Raw genomic sequence first — 6,944 nt, forward strand, 5'->3', positions numbered from 1 at the left:
AACCACACACATAAATGGCTTTAAATTACATTTTGCTGCCAAGGTGAATTAATTTTCTCTGAAAAGAAACAATGACATTTTACAACCTATACTAACATAATCTACTCATTAATTTGAATATTTAATCATTGCTTGATATGATACAGAACCAGTCAGTATTCTCCTGTATTCTACGACACACACCTCTCCCAAAATATGCACAGACTTATTATCAAACTGCAGCCAGTCAGTTTGTTGCCTTGCGCTTAAGGGCAATATTGCAAAAGAGGGAGTCCTTTTAGATCGAATCTTAACAAATATAATGGAAGTTACATTTTCAGTTTGGATTTGGCTTCAGAAAAAGGCAAAACTGTAGTCTACAGACAGCCAATAGCTTTCATTGAAAATTAAACAAAAGTGAACGCTTCACTAAAATTAAATGACTACTTACTTGGTTAGAATATCAATCTACTTTAAAAACAACACTAAATTTAATAGTTGAAATTAATCTAGTTATAACGCTCAATTCATGAAACCAGAATCTAATTCACGCCGTGTGGTGGTGCTCCTGAGATGCTGCTTGGCCTGCTGTGTTCATCCAGCTCCACACTTTGTTATCCTGTAATTCACGCCAGCCTGGAGAATCGCTTTACACATTTTAAACTTTAAAACATGGCAAAACTATCAGGAAATGACCATCCTGCCTGTATTAGTCAGCATCGACCCATTACCAGTTTAACTGTCAGCAAGTCCAGACATCACCAGCTGAAAAGCCGCATACCAAATAAACTAAGCATCTATAATCTTTCGTGATAATGGGAACTGCAGATGCTGGGGAATCCAAGATAATAAAATGTGACAAAAGCTCTCTGATGAAGGGTCTAGGCCTGAAACATCAGCTTTTGTGCTCCTGAGATGCTGCTGGGCCTGCTGTGTTCATCCAGCCTCATATTTTATTATCTATAATCTACATATCTCTGGGTACAGCAGAATAGAGAAAATGTGTACTTAATTCAGTATTGCAAGATTGGGTACAAAGAGATCTCCACAACAGACCACACATAATTTTATCCATTGTTATATCTAGTCATTCGAAATAGCAGTGGCTGACAAGAACTCCAAATAGCTCTTTCAGCACCAGCTTTGAACAAATTATATAAAGATGTGACAGCCTCTGATAGGCTCACCTTACGCAGTTTCTGATAAGGTGGAGAGGAAATTGCCATCATTTTCAAACGCTGCAAAAACATTCCAACTTTCTGCAGAGATGTTCTCACTACAGCCATCATTGTGAGTTTGCCTGTCATATAAAAGCATCTTAAAATTTGCATTATAACTAAAGAGCAAAAATCATTTCCTTGTCGTCAATGGACTTGATTTGTTACATTTGAGCATGCTCACTCTGCATCTTCCACAGAAGCCTGAAGAAGCTGGAAGCTTAATGTGCTCAGGGTGAGGTGAAAGGTTGCCACAGAATGGAATTAGCCAGTCACATCCAGTGCATCTGCCAAACGCCACCAAAAAATAAAGACTTACTTACTGCAGCAGCACAACCTTGTGAAACAGATTGTGTGTGTGAGAGAGAGAGAGAGAGAGAGAGAGAGGCATGAGAAAGACATGGGGGAAAAATACAGACAGATATACACACACAAGACACAAAAACTTCATGCTTTGGGACCCAACTCAAGCTCTAAAAATAATCCAGTGTCAATTATTATTTCCTGGGTAGAAAAGGGCAGCAAATAGAAAGAGACAGAAAAGAACTATCCCCGATCAGGGATAGCATGGGGAACTTGTGCGTGGAGTCTGAGCGGATAGGGGAAGCCCTAAATGAGTTTTTTGCTTTGGTTTTCACAAAGGAAAGGGACCTTGTTGTGAATGAGAACTTTGAGGAGCAGGAAAACAGGCTTGAACAGATCAAGATTGAGGAAGTTGATGTGCTGGAAATTTTGGCAAACATTAAGATTGCTAAGTCCCCAGGGGCAGACCAGATGTATCCGAGGTTGCTCCGGCAAGTGAGAAAGGAGGTTGCTAAGCCGCTGACGAAGATCTTTGCTTCCTCATTCTCCACGGGAGACATACTGCAAGATTAGAGGGAGGCAAATGTTGTTCCTCTTTTCAAGAAAGGGAATAGGGAAATCCCTGGCAACTACAGACCAATCAGTCTTAAGTCTGTGGTCAGCAAGGTTTTGGAAAGAATTCTGAGGGATAGGATTGCTGACTATTTGGAAAAGCATAGCGTGATTAAAGGGAGTCAGCATGGCTTTGTGAGGGGCAGATCATGCCTTACAAATCTTATTGAGTTCTTTGAGGAAGTCACGAGGCAGGTTGACGAGGGTCGAGCAGTGGATGTGGTGTACATGGACTTCAGCAAGTCATTTGATAAGGTTCCCCACGGCAGGCTCATTCATAAAGTCAGGAGGTATGGGATACAGGGTGATTTGGCTGTCTGGATTCAGAATTGGTTGGCTGACAGGAGGCAGAATGGTTGTAGATGGTAAATATTCTGCCTGGAGGTCAGTGCTGAGTGGCATCCCACAGGGCACTGTTCTTGGGCCTCTGCTCTTTGTAGTTTTTATAAATGACTTGGACGAGGAGGTTGAGGCGTGGGTTAGTATGTTTGCTGATGACACAAAGGTTGGAGGTGTCGTTGATAGTATCGAGGGCTATTGCAGGCTTCAGCGAGACATTGACAGAATGCAGAGCTGGGCTGAGAAATGGCAGATGGAGTTCAACCCGGATAAATGCGAATTGATGCATTTTGGAAGGTTGAACTTAAATGCTGAATATAGGATTAAAGGCAGGATTCTCGGCAGTGTGGAAGAACAGCAGATCTTGGTGTTCAAGTGCGTAGCTCCTCTTAAAGTTGTCACCCAGGTGGATAAGGTTGTTAAGAAAGCATATGGTGTTTTGGCTTTCATTAACAGGGAGATCGAGTTTAAGAGCCGCGGGGTTATGCTGCAGCTCTACAAAACCCTGGTGAGACCACACTTGGAACATTGTGTCCAGTTCTGGTTGCCCGATTATAGGAAAGATGTGGAGGCTTTGGAGAGGGTGCAAAGGAGGTTTACCAGGATGCTGCCTGTACTGGAGGGCTTGTCTTAAGAGGAGAGGTTGACTGAGCTCGGACTTTTCTCTCTGGAGAGAAGGAGGAAGAGAGGTGACCTGATCGAGGTGTACAAGGTAATGAGAGGCATGGATAGAGTCAATAGCCAGAGGCCTTTCCCCAGGGCAGGATTGACTGCCATGAGGGGTCATAGTTTTAAGGTGTTAGAAGGAAGGTATAGAGGAGACGTCAGAGGGAGGTTCTTCACCCAGAGAGTTGTGAGTGCATGGAATATTAATCTACAGTTCTGGATTACTAGTCCAGAGACACCAGCCTCTCCATCCACTCACTGTATGTAAAGACTACCACCGTGACTGTGCAATGTGTGTTCTGTGCACGGTGAAGAATTCAGGTGAACTTTTCTGACATCAATATTCTGGTAATGTCATGTTAAAAAGCTGGAGGGAATGAAATACACAAATTCGAACTTCATTACACATAGCACTTGATCAAATCCCGGGTTAAATTAAAATGGAAAACAAAGGGTCAGAGCTAGACAACGGTGAATTTTATTTTTAATCACCAATGTCCAAGAACTAAGTGATTTCTCATTTGGCCAAAACACAGAATCTCTGCAGTGTGGAAGCAGGCCCACTCAGTCCACATGGACGCTCCCAAGAGCATCCCACCCAGAACTTTCCCTACCCTATCCCTGTAACCCTGCATTTCCCATGGCTAACCCACCTAACCTGCAAATCCTTGGACTATGGGAGGAAACTGGAGCACCTGGAGGAAACCCATACAGACATGAGGAGAATGTGAAAACTCCACACAAACAATTGCTAAAGGGTGGAACTGAACCCAAGTCCCTGGCACTATCAGGCAACAGTGCTAACCACTGAGCCATCCCGGCATGAACCAGTTTAATCAGTTGGCACTGTATCGAAACAAATTAGAATTTCAATGAGGCAAAGCATTTTTTAACCTGTTGGCATAACGTTGTATTCTTGAATGCGTGTCATCCTGAGTCAGTTGTGGAGAATGTGTAGAGCTGCAAATAAAATAATATTTGATTGATCTTTGCATATCTTTAACCAAAATATTGGCAATGATACTTGATTATTTTCCTGGGTTTAACAAATATAATTAATAAACTAGCGAAGTGGCATCAGTAAAATCCACTACAAAAGTACAAGTTCAGGAGGAACTTTGCTGGAACTAACTCTCCATCTCATTGTCATCGCAAACCACCATTATTGAAGTGTTGAGGCATTTTCTTTTTATCTAGTGGGGTATATGGAAAAAATTTGCAGCATGTTCGGTGGGTACGACACTTCGTCACGTCAGCTGTAACACTGCTCCTCAGGAAGAAATGCTGGGATTTTTCTTGTGGTCATCAGATGGAATTTGGATAAACAAAAATTTATCAGACAGTGGCTCAGTGGTTAGCACTGCGGCCTCACGGCACCAGGGACCCAGGTTCGATTCCAGCCTCGGGCGACTGTGTGTGTGGAGTTTGCACGTTCTCCCCGTGTCTGCGTGGGTTTCCTCCGGGTGCTCCGGTTTCCTCCCACAGTCCAAAGATGTGCAGGTTAAGTGGATTGGCCATGCTGAATTGCCCGTAGTGTTCAGGGATGTGTGGGTTATTGGGGGATGGGTCTGGGTGGGATGCTTCAAGAGGCAGTGCGGATTTGTTGGGCTGAAGGGCCTGTTTCCACACTGTATGTAATCTAATCTAGTAACCTCTGGAGCAGATTCAATTTGATCCTGGACATTCTGGTCCTGAATCAGCAGCATGACGAGTGTGCCACAAGATCTTCAAATACTGCATGCTGTTAGTACAGCAAATATTGAAGCAGTTGATTTGGATCAATTGATTAATGAATTGACTGGGCAGACAGAAAGGGGAGGAACAGGTGGGACTCATGCACAGAAGGGTGAGATGGGCCCTCTTATGGCAGAGCGGTAGTGTCCCTGTCCCTGGTCCAAAAGGCCCAGGTTCAAGTCCCACCTGCACCAGAGGTATGCAATAACATGTCTGGACAGGTTGATTAGGGAAAAATGGTGAAATTTTTTAAAAATGAGTTGTCAAGAAACACCATCCATAAAGAAATATTTCTTGACTTAAAATCCAAATGACGGGCATCATTAGTTTAGTAATTCAGAAGAGCAATGATTCACTTTTAAAATAGAGTCCGATTTTAGAACATAGAACATAGAACATAGAACAGTACAGCACAGAACAGGCCCTTCAGCCCACAATGTTGTGCCGACCATTGATCCTCATGTATGCACCCTCAAATTTCTGTGACCATATACATGTCCAGCAGTCTCTTAAATGACCCCAATGACCTTGCTTCCACAACTGCTGCCGGCAACGCATTCCATGCTCTCACAACTCTCTGCGTAAAGAACCTGCCTCTGACATCCCCTCTATACTTTCCACCAACCAGCTTAAAACTATGGCCCCTCGTGCTAGCCATTTCTGCCCTGGGAAATAGTCTCTGGCTATCAACTCTATCTATGCCTCTCATTATCTTATATACCTCAATTAGGTCCCCTCTCCTCCTCCTTTTCTCCAATGAAAAGAGACCGAGCTCAGTCAACCTCTCTTCATAAGATAAGCCCTCCAGTCCAGGCAGCATCCTGGTAAACCTCCTCTGAACCCTCTCCAAAGCATCCACATCTTTCCTATAATAGGGCGCCCAGAACTGGACGCAGTATTCCAAGTGCGGTCTAACCAAAGTTTTATAGAGCTGCAACAAGATCTCACGACTCTTAAATTCAATCCCCCTGTTAATGAAAGCCAAAACACCATATGCTTTCTTAACAACCCTGTCCACTTGGGTGGCCATTTTAAGGGATCTATGTATCTGCACACCAAGATCCCTCTGTTCCTCCACGCTGCCAAGAATCCTATCCTTAATCCTGTACTCAGCTTTCAAATTCGACCTTCCAAAATGCATCACCTCGCATTTATCCAGGTTGAACTCCATCTGCCACCTCTCAGCCCATCTCTGCATCCTGTCAATGTCCTGCTGCAGCCTACAACAGCCCTCTACACAGTCAACGACACCTCCGACCTTTGTGTCGTCTGCAAACTTGCTGACCCATCCTTCAATTCCCTCGTCCAAGTCATTAATAAAAATTACAAACAGTAGAGGCCCGAGGACAGAGCCCTGTGGAACTCCACTCACCACTGACTTCCAGGCAGAATATTTTCCTTCTACTACCACTCGCTGTCTTCTGTTGGCCAGCCAATTCTGTATCCAAGCAGCTAAGTTCCCCTGTATCCCATTCCTCCTGACCTTCTGAATGAGCCTACCATGGGGAACCTTATCAAATGCCTTCCTGAAGTCCATATACACCACATCCACAGCTCGACCCTCATCAACTTTTCTAGTCACATCCTCAAAAAACTCGATAAGGTTTGTAAGGCATGACCTACCCCTCACAAAGCCGTGTTGACTGTATTTGATCAAGCCATGCTCTTCCAGATGGTCATAAATCTTATCCCTCAGAATCCTTTCTAACACCTTGCAGACGACAGACGTGAGACTTACCGGTCTATAATTGCCGGGGATTTCCCTATTTCCTTTCTTGAAGAGAGGAATTACATTTGCCTCTCTCCAGTCCTCAGGTACGACTCCAGTGGAGAGCGAGGATGCAAAGATCTTCGCAAGTGGCGAAGCAATCGCATTTCTCGCTTCCCAAAGCAGCCGAGGACAAATCTGATCCGGGCCTGGCGACTTGTCAATCTTCATGTTTGACAAAATTTTCAGCACATCAGCTTCGTCTGTCTCTATCCATTCCAGCATGCACACCTGCTCTTCAAAGGTTTCATTCACTACAAAGTTCGTTTCTTTCGTAAAGACAGAAGCAAAAAACTCATTTAGGGCTTCCCCTACCTCCTCAGGCT

The 6,944-nt window shown here is 44.0% G+C and overlaps 1 protein-coding gene across 1 annotated transcript in view; it reads right to left on the reverse strand.

Annotated features, from left to right (window-relative positions):
• The window catches only part of LOC132207870 (utrophin-like), a 124,791-nt gene extending 120,714 nt beyond the window's left edge, over positions 1-4,077 (reverse strand). The window contains exon 1 of the transcript XR_009443940.1: positions 4,011-4,077. The gene's annotated coding sequence lies outside the window, so the exon portion shown is untranslated. The remainder of the gene's footprint in view (positions 1-4,010) is intronic.
• Between the last annotated feature and the right edge of the window lie 2,867 nt (positions 4,078-6,944).

Source organism: Stegostoma tigrinum, unplaced genomic scaffold (genome assembly GCF_030684315.1).
Source record: "Stegostoma tigrinum isolate sSteTig4 unplaced genomic scaffold, sSteTig4.hap1 scaffold_191, whole genome shotgun sequence".
NCBI lineage: Eukaryota > Metazoa > Chordata > Chondrichthyes > Orectolobiformes > Stegostomatidae > Stegostoma > Stegostoma tigrinum.